We start from the raw sequence: 15,968 nt of genomic DNA, 5'->3' as shown, positions 1-15,968 counted from the left end.
ATATATATTTTGCTGTATTCCTGAAACTAACACAATATTGTAAATCAACTACTTCAATATAAAAAAAAAAGGTTCTAAGAACCTATAGTATAGCACAAGGAACTCTACCTGGTGCTCTGAGGTGACCTAACTGGGAAAGAAATCCAAAAAAGGGGGGTTATATGTATACATATGGCTGATTCACTTTGCTGTACATCAGAAACTGAAATAGTAGTGTAAAACAACTGTACTCCAATAAATATATTTTTTTAAAAGAGGTTTTTGTTTTTTTTTTTTTTTAACAGATAAATAGGAGTTTAGTATCACTATCAGTTCAGTTGCTCAGTCGTGTCCAACTCTTTGCGACCCCATGAACCGCAGCAGGCCAGGCCTCCCTGTCCATCACCAACTCCCGGAATTTACCCAAAGTCATGTCCATTGAGTCGGTGATACCATCCAACCATCTCATCCTCTGTCCTCCCCTTCTCCTCCTGCCTTCAATCTTTCCCAACATCAGGGTCTTTTCAAATGAGTTAGCTCTTTGCATGAGGTGGCCAAAATATTGGAGTTTCAGCTTCAGCATCAGTCCTTCCATTGAACACCCAGGACTGATCTCCTTTAGGATGGACTGGTTGGATCTCCTTGCAGTCCAAGGGACTCTCAAGAGTCTTCTCCAACACCACAGTTCAAAAGCATCAATTCTTCTGTGCTCAGCTTTCTTTATAGTCCAACTCTCACATCCAAACATGACTACTGGAAAAACCACAGCCTTGATGAGATGGACCTTTGTTGGCAAAGCAATGTCTTTGTTTTTTAATACGCTATCTAGTTTGGTCATAACTTTCCTTCCAAAGAGTAAGCGTCTTTTAATTTCATGGCTGCAGTCACCATCTGCAGTGATTTTGGAGCCCAAGAAGATAAAGTCAGCCACTGTTTCCACTGTTTCCCCATCTATTTGCCATGAAGTGATGGGACCGGATGCCATGATCTTAGTTTTCTGAATGTTGAGCTTTAAGCCAACTTTTTCACTCTCCTCTTTCACTTTCATCAAGAGGCTCTTTAGTTCTTCTTCACTTTCTGCCATAAGGGTGGTGTCATCTGCATATCTGAGGTTATTGATATTTCTCCCGGCAATCTTGATTCCAGCTTGTGCTTCATCCAGCCCAGCGTTTCTCATGATGTTCTCTGCATATAAGTTAAATAAGCAGGGTGACAATATAGAGCCCTGACGTACTCCTTTTTCTATTTGGAACCAGTCTGTTGTTCCATGTCCAGTTCTAACTATTGTTTCCTGACGTGCATACAGGTTTCTCAAGAGGCAGGTCAGGTGGTCTGGTATTCCCACCTCTTTCAGAATTTTCCAGTTTATTGTGATTCACATAGTCAAAGGCTTTGGTATAGTCAATAAAGCAGAAATAGATGTTTTTCTGGAACTCTCTTGCTTTTTCAATGATCCAGCGGATGTTGGCAATTTGATCTCTGGTTCCTCTGCCTTTTCTAAAACCAGCTTGAACATCTGGAAGTTCACAGTTCACGTATTGCTGAAGTCTGGCTTGGAGAATTTTGAGCATTACTTTACTAGTGTGTGAGATGAGTGCAACTGTGCGGCAGTTTGAGCATTCTTTGGGATTGCCTTTCTTTGGGGTTGGAATGAAAACACCTTTTCCAGTCCTGTGGCCACTGCTGAGTTTTCCAGATTTGCTGGCATATTGAGTGTAGCACTTTCACAGCATCATCTTTCAGGATTTGACATAGCTCAAATGGAATTCCATCACATCCACTAGCTTTGTTCATAGTGATGCTTTCTAAGGCCCACTTGACTTCAGTTTCCAGGATGTCTGGCTCTAGGTGAGTGATCACATCATCGTGATTATCTGAGTAGTGAAGATCCTTCTTGTATAGTTCTTCTGTATATTCTCGCCACCTCTTCTAAATATCTTCTGCTTCTGTTAGGTCCACACTATTTCTGTCCTTTATTGAGCTCATCTTTGCATGAAACGTTCCCTTGGTATCTCTAATTTTCTTGAAGAGATCTCTAGTCTTTCCTATTCTACAACTGTCCAAGGAGAAATGTCAATTAAGCATCAGGACACAGAAACTGGGAGCCTGGAGACACTTGGGTTGGAGATACATCAGTCATCAGGATGGAGATGATAGTTAAAGCCAAAGTAATGGATAACATAAATTAGGGAGAGGATATAGAAGATAAAAGAGAGCCCCAGACAGTGGTCTGAAGCACTTCACCACTAGTGTTCAGGCAGAGACGAACCAGGCAAGGCAACTGGGAAAGACAAATAAGACTGAAGGAAAACCAGGGGAACTTATCACAAAAGCCAAGAGGAGAGAATTTTTAAAAAAAGATTTTCAGCTATGCTAACACCACTAAAAGTGTGAGCAACATGGTTACAGAGTGACATCCATTCAACTTGGTAATGTAGAGAACCCTGGGGACACTCCTTCCTTTAGGATCTAGCAAACCCACTTCTTGGTATTTACCCAAATGAGTTGAAAACTTACATCTACACAAAACCCTGCGCACAAATTATTTATAGCCACTTTATTCATAAGTGCTCAAACTTGGGAACAATTATTATGTCCTTCAATAGGTGAATGCATAAACAATGTGGTAGACATAGACAATGGAATATTACTCAGGAATAAAAAGAAATGCACTATCGAGTATTGAAAAGATATGGGGAATCTGAATCAATGTTGCCAAGTGAACAAAGGCAAACTGAAATGACTACTTCCAATCATATGATATTTTGGAAAAAGACAAAACTATGCAGATAATAAAAAAGATCAGTGGTCGCCAGGGTCTGGGGGAGGGATGAACAGGTAGAGTACAGGGGAGCTGCAGGGCAGTGAAACTATTTTGTATGCTGCTGCAACAGTAGATACATGTCACTGTACATTTGTCAAAATTTGTAGAATTTTGTATAGAATTTGTATAACACAGTGAACTCTAATGTTAATAGCAATGTGTCAATATTGGCTCATCCATGGTAACAAATGTGTCACACTAAGACAAGATGTCAACAACTGGACAAACTAGGAAGAAGAGACAAGATGGTATAGAGGGGTTCTCTGTACTTTCTCTCTCTTCCGCGCGATGGGGTGCTCTTCTCTTTGCGTCTTTGGATTGACGTGCCCTCACACCTCGAAGATGGATTTTCCTGCTATTATCTAAATAAAATAGAGCTGTAACACTCTTTTCTAATTTCTCTAAGAGCTATGATACGGTCCGTTCGAGACATGAGAGCTATAACATGGTCTGTCTAAGACCCGAAAGCTGTGACACGCCGAGGACTTTAATGTCCGTCACTACAAATCTTTGTTGTGGCGAGACAAAGAACCGAGGAGCATACACTCGCCTGACATCTGTGGTGTCGTGATTCGAGTTTAACCTGGCTGAAACAACCTCCACGCGGGGTAGAGGCCAAGCACAGCAGGAGCCCAACTCAGCGAAGCTCCTGGGTAGAAGCGGAACGCAAAGAAAACCCAGCGCAGGAGACTCAAGCAGAAAGCTCAGCGGCTCAGCCTCAGATTCCAGAAGACCTCTGGTTAAGGTAGGAGGTCCTCACTCCTATAACTGGAGGGACAGGCCTAACAAAATCTTAATTCCTTTACAGTCTCTGGTTTCTTGTATCCTTGACCCCCCCCAACCCCCCGCAAACAGGCGGGCGGCAGTGGGTGCAATTGAGGGACTCTGGAGAAGCTACTCTTTGGTATGTCCCAAAGGCACGATTGGGCTTCCCTGGTGGCTTAGACAGTAAAGCGTCTGCCCGCAATGCAGGAGATCTGGGATCGATCCCAGGGTTGGAAAGATCCCCTGGAGAAGGAGATGGCAACCCACTCCAATATCTTGCCTGGAAAATCCCATGGACGGAGAAGCATGGTAGGCTACAGTCCATGGGGTTGCAGAGTCAGACACGACTGAGCCACTTTACTTCTGTACTTTCTGCTCAATTTTTATGCATCCTAAGACTGCTGTTAAATATATAATCTACTAATTTTTTAAGTGTATTGAGCTTTATGAAAAATATTTTAAAAGATAAGCTGACCCCACAGAGTTTCAATTATATTTAAGAAGGAAGATGAGCTATCTCCCCGAATTACACAAGCTTTTCTATGAAGTTCTTATCAAAATGAACAGCATACTTGGAAAAATAGGTGACCTCATTGTACACCATAGTTCAGCATAATGTGGGCAATCTTCAGAGAGCAGCTGATCTTATCCATTAGCATCTACACAAAAGAAGGTTAAGAAAAAGTCTCAGTTACTCATGAAATTAAAATCTGACAATGTGAGAGACATGGCTTACATCTCACAATGTAAGTGAGAGAGTAGACATGGCTTAGAAAGAAAAAGAATACTTAGAAAGACAGTAACTTAGAATTTAGAAACCCTATTTTAGCTTGCGTTGTAAGTAGCTTATGATCTAAAAACTAAAAATTATACCCAGACAGAGCCTGGCCTGAAGCATAAATTCACATTGGATTTTCCAGTCAACCACTCAGCCAAAGAGAACCCTGAGGTTCCAAGATAATGTAACAATTCTATCAAAATGTTAAGTGATCACAAAAGACAGAGATAAAACCAGAACACAAACTTGGAGTCTTGAAACTCCCAGGCTAGTGGAGTCATATTATATGTTTTGAAGTCTTCTCTCTGCTGTATTATCTCTGACAAGTAAACTTCTCTTTGAATTTGTAATACAATTATAAGAAGGAAAATGAGAGCTTTACTTATGTTACATGTATATACTAAAGTTAAAGACATGTCTGAAGCAGAACACTTCTTATAGAATTTACAGACAATTCTTAACCAGAACTGTCTTTAGAAATTAACCCGAGCCTTCAGAAACTACCTTAATATGTTCATGGGTGGCCTATCAATAAAACCAAATTGAACTTTAATTTGGTAAAGTGATTCTTTATGACTATTATGTCTATAGTCCACCCTTGATTAATATTCAGATCCATAAATACAAAGAACAAACAGGATAAAAAGAAATCTGTAAGGCATTTTTCCTTGGAAGACCACATGGCTACCATTTACTTTTATCCCCAAAACAATTATTTCTAAACCCTGTGGATAAAACTTCATTAATCTCAAGACTTATAGCTTATGATCCTTCGGAGCAGCATTCTCACACCAAGAACCACCAGTATCAGAACACTGGCTATTTGTTAAAAATAACCCTAGATCTACTAACCCCAGACTCTCTGGAACAGAACCATAGGATCTTTTCTTTCTTTCTTCAACAACTATTCGAGGAGTTCTTATGCTAAAACCTGACGATCAGCAGTTCTCAAACTTTTTATTCTCAGGAACCCCTTAAAAATTGAGGATCCTAAGGAGCATTTGTTTATGGAGGTGTATCAATGTTTACTGTATTACAAACTAAAACGGAGAAATTTAGAATATATTTATTAATTATTAAAAAATAAACTTATTACATAAATAACATCTCTGTGAAAAACAACTTATTTTTTAAAAAAATTTAGTGGAAAGAGTGACGTTGTTGAAGTTTTAGAAGCTTCTCTAACGATTTCTCTAATCTCTGGCTTAGAAGACAGCTGGATTCTCACAGCTCTGTTTTTGCATTCAACCTGTTGCAGTATGTTGTTTTGGTTGAAATATAGGAAGAAATTTTGACCTCACACTAACTGGAAAGGAAAGGACAGTATGTTAAGAATCTCTGCAGATAACTTTTATATTATTTAATACTACATCAGAACTTGACAAGTACCAGTTTCTTCAAGGTTAGAGGCAGTGTAGATTCTGAAACCATAGCAATGAACTCTTCACACACAGTTACATTAAAATCTATTAGTCTATCTTGCATTTCGAATAGAATGTTTTCATGCATGATTTTGTAATGCCATACATCAACTATCTGTAAAACACTATTTCAGAGACATGCAGACCTTCAAATACCAACATAATTCATTACAAACTATCACAAAACCACGTTATCAAAAAATTACATTAATACTGAGAAGCTGTCAAACACACAGTAGTGGATATAAGTTTCTCAAACTCTAATTTCCACTCTAAAGCTTACATTTTATCATCAGCAATAAATACTGTCGGTTGTTTTCCTTGAATAAAAAGCTTCCCTCCTTTCATTTTTGAGAAAATATCAATATCCCTGTTGGTCTGTCAATCATTCTTTCAAGTAAGAATGGTGCTTTGTGAAAAAAAGCAGCTAGTTTGAGATCACAACTCAAACTATTTCACAAGTGCTATTCCACCAGACTTCTTTGCAGAAGTGCTTTCTGCAGCCCTGCCATTTCACTACAGAGTATCAAAAAGCCATCAAAAAAAAAAGTCACCAGAGCTGAGAGAGAATGAAATTAATACTGTTTATTGTTTTATCATGGGCATTAGGTGAAATCAGACATTTTTTTCCCCTGAAAGTGTACTGAGTACAAGGACTAATAGTGTAAGTACAAATGCCAACTAATTAAAAAAATAAAAATAATGTTATAAAAATAGTTTTAATCTCAAAGACCCACCCTGAAAGGATTTCAGAGACCCACTGTAGACCACACTCTGCAAACTGCTGCTAGGCAACTCAAATAGAAGGATCAGGGAGCAACCCATCCATGTGTGTGTGCTAAGTCGCTGCAATTGTGTCCAACTCTTTGCAACCCTATGGACTGTAGCCTGCCAGGCTCCTCTGTCTGTGGGATTCTGTGGGCAAGAATACGGCAATGGGTCGTCATGCCCTCCTCCAGGGAATATTCCTGACCCATCCAGGAACAATACAAAAACAAAAACTCCGTCTTCACTTGCCAAAGGAACAAGGGGAACTGAGACAAAAGTCTGTTGTGATTTAGGGATGGAGTGATTGAGATTAATGGAAGCTGGGTCCTGGTATCATAGGTATACGAACAGCAAGTTTTAAAATTTATGGAGTGGGGTTGTGCAACAATTCCTACCTGTGTAAGTGACAGGCACACACTGGAGTTTCATATTCAATGATGTAGCTAGACTTCTCCCCAGAATTAAAGTTTATGTTTAGGGAGTTCCCTGGTAGCCTAATGGTTAGGATTCCAGTGATTAGGATTCCTAATCCAGTGGTCAGGATTTCCATGACCTGGATTCAACCCCTGGTCAGGGGAACTGAGATGCTGCAAGCCACACAATGCAGCCAGAAATAAAACAAAGTTTATGTTTAAAGGGGAAAATGTTCACTCTGTCAACTGAAAAGCTACATTTCTAAACAGTTTGTATAGGAGAGTTTCCTGTCTGCCCAGTGGTTATGACTCCATGCTTTCACTGCTGAGGGTGCTGGTTCGATTCCTGCTTGGGGAACTAAGATCCTGCAAGTCACTTGGTGCAAACAAAAAAATAAATAAATAAACAGTATGCATGTTATGATTAAAACATTAAAATTATGAAAGCGAAAGTGAAAGTCATTCAGTTGTGTCCAATTCTTCGCTACCCCATGGACTATACAGCCCATGGAATTCTCCTGACCAGAATACTAGAGTGGGTAGCCTTTCTCTTCTCCAAGGGATCTTCCCAACCTAGAGATTGAACCCAGGTCTCTCGCATTGCAGATGGATTCTTTACCAGCTGAGCCACCAGGGAAGTCCATTAAAAGTATACAGGCACAAGATAGACGTCTGTGTCTAAAGACAAACATGATGATACTTACAACATCATTTTGTCTTTAGATTCTGCAATCTCTGCCTACCATTAGATGAATTATGACATCTGTAGCCTAGAAGACTATGATGATTTTAAAATTATTTAAAAATAAATAAATTGTAATTTTTTTTCCTTCTCCAAGTTCTTTGTGAGATCACAAAACTGAATATTTCATCCCACCCTAAGTCCACACTATACAGATCTTAAGTGGCAGATATAAACATATTCACATGGAGTATTTCCTAAAATAAACAAAGTGTCTTCAAAAAGATACTGAGTTACAGGTATAATTTGCTACTGTCTGTGGAAGGAAGAAAAAAAGAGAGAGAGAATAACATGTTTGCCTGTATATCACACATGATCATTCTAGAAAGATAAAGTAAGAAATAGGTACCTAACTGTCCTTGGGAGAGTTCGTTCAGAGGATAAGGTGAAGGGGAGACTTTCCATTTACTGTACTGATTAAACCCCCTCTCCCCCCTAAAATAAGAAAACTAGTCTGGAACTGAAAAACAAAACTGATACATTCTTGCTGAAAATCTGTGGTTCAGACTAGCATTCATCTCTCCTAAGGAAAGGGGAAGCAGGTTCATCCAGAGACTGTACAGGTTTTCAGGATGCCCCACTTATAGTTGCATTCTCCATTCTCCCACCTGGGAGATAATGGTAAAAGAAAGCCACTCTCTTTGCCAAGTTTAGGGAACTCAGTGGTAGAAGTCATTGGAATCACACAGCTGTATAGAGGGTACTTCTGACCCAGGACACAGTCATTTCTGCAGGATTGTTTTTAAATTAATAAATGACTTTTACAAGCAATTTTAGGTTCAAATTAAGTGGCAAGTACAGAGTTCACATATCCCCAACCCCTTTTCCCCCTATAGTGACAGCCTCCCCTTGCTACTCCCACCCTATTAACATCCAGCACCACAGCAGTACAGTACTTTTGAGAAACAGGAATCTTAGATGGCTCCATGAATCTAGGATTCTTCAACACAGTAATCAGGACCCTAAATCGTCTCAGGTGCTTCTATCTACTTATTTATGTACTCGAATGGAAAGGGTAATAATACACGGAATTAAGGATGAATATTGATATATATGCATTTGTTCAAATTAAATATGAGGTAATAAAAAAGAATAAATATTGAGATTTGGCTTTGTTTATTCCACCTGCCCCGATGCATAAGACAGTGACCACTCTAATTACATTTTATTTTGGTTAATGTTTCAATAAATTTGCTTTCTCTAAACCTATTGATAAAAAGAGGCCCAAATACAAGACTGATTTGTCAGGCAAAGTCAGTCTGAGATTAAATATTTACTGTATCTAAACCACAAGTAGAAAGAAATTCAAAGGCTGACGTTTTTAATGCCAACTCAACGCAAGATTGCACTTTGCTTGGTTTAGAGGAGAGGTGATTACACAGCTAATATCTGGGTTTTGAGGTTTTGAGGATGACATTTAGGTGGACTGGAGGTGGAAGGGGGAGGAAAGAACAAAGGGAAAGTCTCATGATTTTAGCTTCTGTCAGAAAAAGTGTTCGCTTAAAAGCAAAAACAAAATGAACATTAGAAAAGAAGCAAAAAACAAGCATTTTAGGAAGCTTTTACCTAAGCAGGTGATCAAAGTCACACTCAGATCCTCCAATTCTCCTAACAAGAATGGGAGGTCAGGCTGCCACAAACTAATAAAATCAATCAATAAAGTGGGAATAACAGCGGGTTCACAGCAGACCAGGCAGGATTTCCCTAAATCGGGCTCACCCTCAATCATCTCAATCAGTTTTCAGAAATGGCTTCTACAAAAACTACCCAAACATCCCCCTAATAATTTGCACTCCTCCTCCACAATAGGGAAGCCATTTATTTACCAGAAGGTTTACTTTCTCTTTCAAACTCCGCTGGCTTCCTCCCACCCCACATTCGGCCAAGAAACAGCAGCAGGCCTTTTCTCTTCGGCCTTCTCTGACCCCAAACCGGAGAACTGGTGCAAGAGAATCTGTTTCATGGAGGTGCTGAGTGGCTCTTCTTAAACCACAAGGCTGTTTTGAGTTTTCATTTGCAAAGGAAAGTTACAGGACAGGAAAGTAAAGCTCGACTCCTCCAATGAAAACACACGCACTCACATAGCACAGATGTGAAAGAACAAATCCCCTCCTGGCCTCATAGGATTATTCACTCTAATTAGGGTGCAGCCTCACCCCCAAGCTGCGTGCTGGCCCACCTTCCTTGCCTGAGTCCCCACCCCTCAAACCTTTCATATTATCTGTACTTTTTGTATCAAGAAGAACTCCAAGGGACTGTTTACATTCCTAAGTGGCCATAAAAATCTAATGTGTTGGATATTACTTCAAATAAATGGGCCACCATCAGAAGATGGAGAGAGACATATGTCTGAGAAGGGCATCCGTATAAACGCGCCCTGTTCCTTTTGTGTGATAGCCTCCATCTCCTCCACCACAGTGTAAATCCCCCTGCTCCCTATTCATTTAGTTTTTTTCCTATTAGGTTAGAAGCTCCTGATTACTCCTTCTTTCCTTTGGGTCATGAAATGCTACCGCGAATTATAACTGGTGTGATTTTATAGTTAGATACTGTGGTTTTTAATAATAGCAATTATTAGCACTCCACTTTTGGCTATCTCCCAGGTTCTGTGCAAAGCACTTCATATACGTTATCTTGCTCAATCCTCACAAATCCCTTACAATTGGATCTTGTATCTGCACTTTCTAGACAGAGAAAGTGAAACCCAGAGAAGTTAAAGCAACTGACCCAAGATCTAAGAGGTGTTGGATCTGGAATGAAAGCCCAGGAAGTCCGACCTCATTGCCATTCTTTTGACTCCTATCACAACTGTGGATCATGAAATCCTCAAACTCACCTCACCCAACCATTTCGACACTAGAGTAACAGTTACCTTAGGAAAGCTCCTTGTTTGATATAGTTAGAAAGTCAAAGGTCAGGGAAAAGTTCAGTGATTAGGAAAGTCATTTATTCTTATGGGTGGAGGGGGCAGGTTTTAGCAGAAAGGAAACCAGACAATTTAAACTTTACTTTGGGGGCAGGTCTGCCTTTCTTATTACTTTTTTATTAGGCTATTAGAAAGGAAATTGCAATAAATATGTCCAAGATAAATCGGTAGGTAGAAGCTGCAAAATAGCTGGAGAAACAGACACCAAACTAACAAGACACATATAAAAAAATATACATAGTTTATATTTCTACAAATTTAAATTTCTTTACAATAGCATGCATTCCTTTTATAAACAGGAAAAAAAACAACTTAACTTAATGACATCTGAACCCAATTATTAACAGAAGGGCTAAGAGTCAGCTTCCTTTCTCCTCAGTTCTCCTAAATTAAGAACTTCCACTTATAGCTCCCTGAACACACTATGCTGTATAAGCCTCCTCATGCTCATGTTCCCTCAGCCTTGAATACAGCTATTCACCAACTCAACTTTGTTGGGAGAATTCCTATTCATTTTATAAAACCCTAATCAGGTGTTCCCATGTGAATACCCTTCTATAATAAAGCCTTTCTCTCTCATCCCTAAAAAGAATTAATCTCTTTTCACAGACATTTAATAAAAACTTGGATTTAGCGAGTTCTTACTGTACACCAGGCATTATGCTAAATATTTTACCAGCATCATATCCTGGAGTCTTCAATAGCACTAGGAGATACACACTGTTAGCCTCTCCTTTCATAGATAAGAAAACTGAGGTTCAGACTCTGACTAAGAAGTGGCAGATATAGGATCCAATCCCAGAATGTGTTGGACTCCAGAGTCTGACCTTTGAACCACTGTGCTGTCATCTTCCCAATCCTAAGTCCTTACTGACGAAGCACATACCAGGCCCCTATAATACCACTTCCGGTTCTGTGAAACAGGGACCATATTGTATTATCCTTGGATCCTGCCTAGCATGATAACTGACTCTCATTACATAACATGCTTGTTGATCTGAACTAAGAGTTGTGATATTAATAATATGATATAGGAAAACTGAACATAATAGAAATCCTTTCCTGCATATGCTATTCCTTTCAAAAACTGGAGATATTTCAAACAACTCACTACCAAAGTACCATAAAATCATCCTGACAAGAGGGCCCCACTGTAACCCAAGGTTCCTGGCAACCAATGTGTAACCGCAATATTAATTTTTTCACCATAACCAACACAGATTGAGGTAGCCCAGGATGTCATTCTGCTGGACCTCACCAAGGCTGCTCCAGGACACCAGGAGTTCTCCAGGATCTGGAGATGTCCTTCAAGTGTTCTTTGGCTGGTTGTCACACATGACCCAAAAGTAAAGGTAAAAATTTTTTTAAATATGGAAGACAGAAAATGTGAGTGGACATGGGTAGCCAGTTAAAAATCCTCATTTAAAAAAAAAAAACAACCCACTTCTGCACTTAACCACACAAATCTGCAAAGGCAGGACCCCTCTTTTTGGGTGCTGGTCCAGTTTTTATGGTCAACGACAACTCCCCTGGGGCAGAGGCCACACATATCCATTTACTTCATACAAATTAGGCACTCAATAATTAAACATCAATATTCGGCTTCAAAAATCTTTAAACTCCTTGACCTTGCATTCTAGACCTCTTACTCCTTCTCTATTTACTTTGCTAATCTACTAGAACTGGGTTTGTGCCATATCACCATAGTTCCTTGCCCCGAATTCTTTACATCAGTCAAATGCAAACCATTATGTAGCTCTCAGATCAAATCTCTCCTCTGGCAAGAAGACTTCAGACCAACTGCAAGACTCATAACCTCTCCTCCTTCTGAAGACCTGTAGCACTTAGTGAAGCACTGTCCAACAGCAAAGCATTCCACTTTATGACAATGGAAATGTTCTATATCTGTGCTATATGTTTTAAAACATATAATAGCTACCTTTCTGGACAGCATGGGCCTAAAGTCTCACCATCTCTTTGAGGAAATCAAGTTGCATTACATGGATAAGAAATTTATGAAGTTGTTGCAGTAGACTGCAAGGTCTGTGAACAAGATATCTTGTTCCCCAGAGCAACTTTCACAAAGGTGTAAAAAGTAAATATTTGTTGATCTGTACATCACCTCTGAGAAAGCCATAAGGTTAAAAGGTGCTGGACTCGACCTCTGGAATGATGGCCACCACCTCTGACCCGTCTCACCATCTGAAAGTCATGACGTGCAGAGGCAGGAGGAGACAGCAACCTTCTAGAGATACAAATGACCACTGATCAAGCCACAAGACACTTTGGTTTAAATGACATTTAGGTCATGACTGTCCTTCACCTACAAACCTGCCTCAGTAAATCTCTCTTTTCATTAGCAAATTCTGATGGTAAATTATGCAGACTAAAAAGTTAGTTACCTGGGGGGAAGGAGATTGAGTTTGGGATTGACATGTACACACTGCTATCTCACAACAGATAATCAAAAAGGACCTATTATATATCACAGGTAATGCTGCTCTATATTCTGTAATAACCTAAATGGGACTCACCTGTTTAAGTATCTCCCTTGGAGTCTTATAGGATATTGGCAGTACTTCATTGTCCAGGTATATGTTAGAATTTCACTGACACTTTTCCCAGTAGGGCCTACAGTCACTCTAAATTAAGACCTAATACTTAAGCATAGATAGTCAAAAGCAAACAAAATATACAGAAGGTATAAGCTCCACCACTACGGTATGTTGCTGCCCGGGCAAGTGTCTTGTTCCTTACACCTCAATTTCCTTATCTTCAAAACAGAGTTAAGGTTAAAAGAACTATCTACCCTTTGTGGGTCAAGTTATAATTATGGATATTTCTAGATGGCTATTCTTCCCAAAAGAACTACATATAAAGATAGAAGATATATGAATTGTCTAGTGGTTCTTTGTGGTAGATACACTAGCAAATATAGAGATTAAGATCAAGCCTCAGGGACTCCCCTCGTGGTCCAGTGGTTAAGAATCTGCGCTTTCAATGCAGGGGAGTCAGGTTCAGTCCCTGGTGGGGGAACTAAGATCCCACATGCCTCGGGGCAACTGAACCCATGCACCACAACTAAGACCCTATGCAGCCATAAATTTTTTAAAAAGCCTCTAGTATCTACAATTTCTTTATTTTTTCTGTATTAAAGACTTCTTTCCTTCATCCCACTGTGCAAATGTCACTGCAAAAATTCTACTAGTAGCTCAGCCTGGCACATGTAATAAAGAAATAAATGTGTTGACTTGGGGAATACAGACACAGTTAATATAAAACATAAAACTGGCTAAATCAAGTCTTAACAGTCTAAATCCACATATAAAAGATTGAGATAATTTACAGTTCTGATTTATTCAAACCAATGCTGTATCAGCTCAGCAAGCCAAAAAATTACAACCCACACACAGAATAAATATGCCCTTTATTTACTTAACCAACCAGCAGGAACACGTTATATACATTTTTAATAAGAATAACTGTGTCAATACCATGCATTCACTTGATATAACACAGAAAGATGTGGACTAAACATGGAAAAAACCACTCAGGTGACGGTTTGAATTAAGCTAACTGAAGTGCAACCACACCCCCAAACACAGGTAAAGTTTGCACACACGGCTTTGCCAAGGCCAGCCTGTCTTTGTTTCCCTCTCCTCTGCATTTACCCAAGATCTTGGCTCTGAGACAGAAAACTCCCACTCTCGATTGGTTCATTCTGTCCTATGCAATTAAGCAACACCACAATCCAGTAAACGCAAGAGCTCAATTATTTATCTTCTGGCCAAGTTTACCAGGTGGTTATAAAAGAACAATGTCAAGGAGGAAAAAGGTTTATTTCTCTTTAGAGCTGACTTGATGGGGGTTTTATTTTGGTTTTTTTTTTTAGAAGAGGGAGAAGGGAAACACGACTATACCCCAGAAAAAGGCTGGAGGGAGTTTAGAAAGAGTACAAGACTGTCAATTTCCCTACAGGAAACTTGATTCTTATGCAATAATCCTACCCACAACCAAACAGCCCGCAAGGCTGTAAAGCGAAGACACCTATTCCTACCTCCTCCAGAGGGGCACAGTTGGCTCCTAAAGGAGCAGGAATAGGGCAAGGCGGAGGAAGTGGCTCAGCCGGGAGACGCCGGGCCCCGCCGGGGGGCGGGGAGGAGGCGCTTGCCAACCACCCCCCTCCGTGATCTCCGCCGGCGTGACAGTAGCTCCCGTGGCCGGAACGTCCCCAGAGCCCCAGGGAGCAGGAAGTCGGGGGGCTGTCCCTCGCTCCTGCCCCCCACCCCCCAAGAGTACCCTCGCCCTACGGTCTTTCCCCTCCAGTCCATTATCTCTCTTCCTCTGCGTCTCCCCTTTTTCCAAAGAACGAAACTTCCTCCCAGGGCACCCCGTCCCTTCAGAGGTTGGCTCCTGTCATCCCGGGGAACTGTCCCTTCAGAGCGACCCTCCGTGTCTCCTCGTATCCCCCCGGCCCCACTGAAGTTTCCATTCACTATTCCCCCAAACACCCCAGAAGCTCCCAGCGCGTCCCTCCTCCCCCGGGATGCCCAGGCCTGGAGGCCGTCGGGGGGCAGCCCCACCCTTAACCCCCTTCACCTGCTGCTCGGGCTGAGGCCCGACTGGCCGGGGCTGCTCTTGCGCCTGGGTGCGGGCCGCGGGGTTCCCTCAGGCCGCGGAGTCTCCCTTGGCAGAAGTGGGGAGAGCGCGGAACTGGGGTGCTCGTCAGGGATCCGGTTCGGGCTCTCTCCCTCAGAGGCGACGTCGGAACCCCAGGCTCCCCCTCCCCGTCTACGCCGCCGCAGCTCCGGAAACCGCTGAATTACAGCCCCTCCAGCCAATCCCCGCCCAGCCCCCGCTTGGCCTAGGCACGCCGGTCATGTATAATTCATGACATGACCAGTTTTCTCGGCCACCCAGAGGCCCTGCTGAGCATACTCTACATCCGAAGCCCCACCCACTAGCCAATGAAGAGAGCCTCTGGGAGAAAGGGCGGAGCCAATACAAGGCTGGGAACGCCCCTGTTCTGGCTGTTCCGATTCTTAGGGCTCCTCCCTCCGCAACAACTGGGGAAGAACCGAGGCCCTAGGCAGAGGAGCCCAGGGGGAGGGAGGGAAGATGACTGGAATGTCCTGCTGAAAACTCAGCTGAGTTCCTGGCAGTGCGTGACGTCAAGACACTTTAAATGCCCCTGTTGCGGCTCCCTTCTGCCTGCTCTCCCTCTTCCCGGCCCTTGGCACCACGTGGGGGCAAGGTTGGGAGCACTTACCACGTGGGAATCAGTCAGTTAGACAGTCCCCAGGTGTCGCCAGATCCTCTAGGGGCCCAACGCCCGAAATGGGTTTCTGGGGA

General features: G+C 41.6%; 1 protein-coding gene across 4 annotated transcripts in view; it reads right to left on the bottom strand.

The window, feature by feature from the left end:
- The window catches only part of STAT3 (signal transducer and activator of transcription 3), a 70,013-nt gene extending 54,575 nt beyond the window's left edge, over positions 1-15,438 (bottom strand). For 2 of the 4 annotated variants that reach the window (XM_020888003.2, XM_020888004.2), the window contains exon 1: positions 15,216-15,438. The gene's annotated coding sequence lies outside the window, so the exon portion shown is untranslated. The remainder of the gene's footprint in view (positions 1-15,215) is intronic. The other 2 variants (XM_020888001.2, XM_020888002.2) reach the window with 1 other exon arrangement.
- Between the last annotated feature and the right edge of the window lie 530 nt (positions 15,439-15,968).

The sequence above is a fragment of the Odocoileus virginianus genome, chromosome 17, assembly GCF_023699985.2.
Source record: "Odocoileus virginianus isolate 20LAN1187 ecotype Illinois chromosome 17, Ovbor_1.2, whole genome shotgun sequence".
Taxonomy (NCBI): domain Eukaryota; kingdom Metazoa; phylum Chordata; class Mammalia; order Artiodactyla; family Cervidae; genus Odocoileus; species Odocoileus virginianus.
The sequence above is the reverse complement of the archived record's forward strand: the minus strand, read 5'-3'. Positions and strand labels throughout refer to the sequence as shown.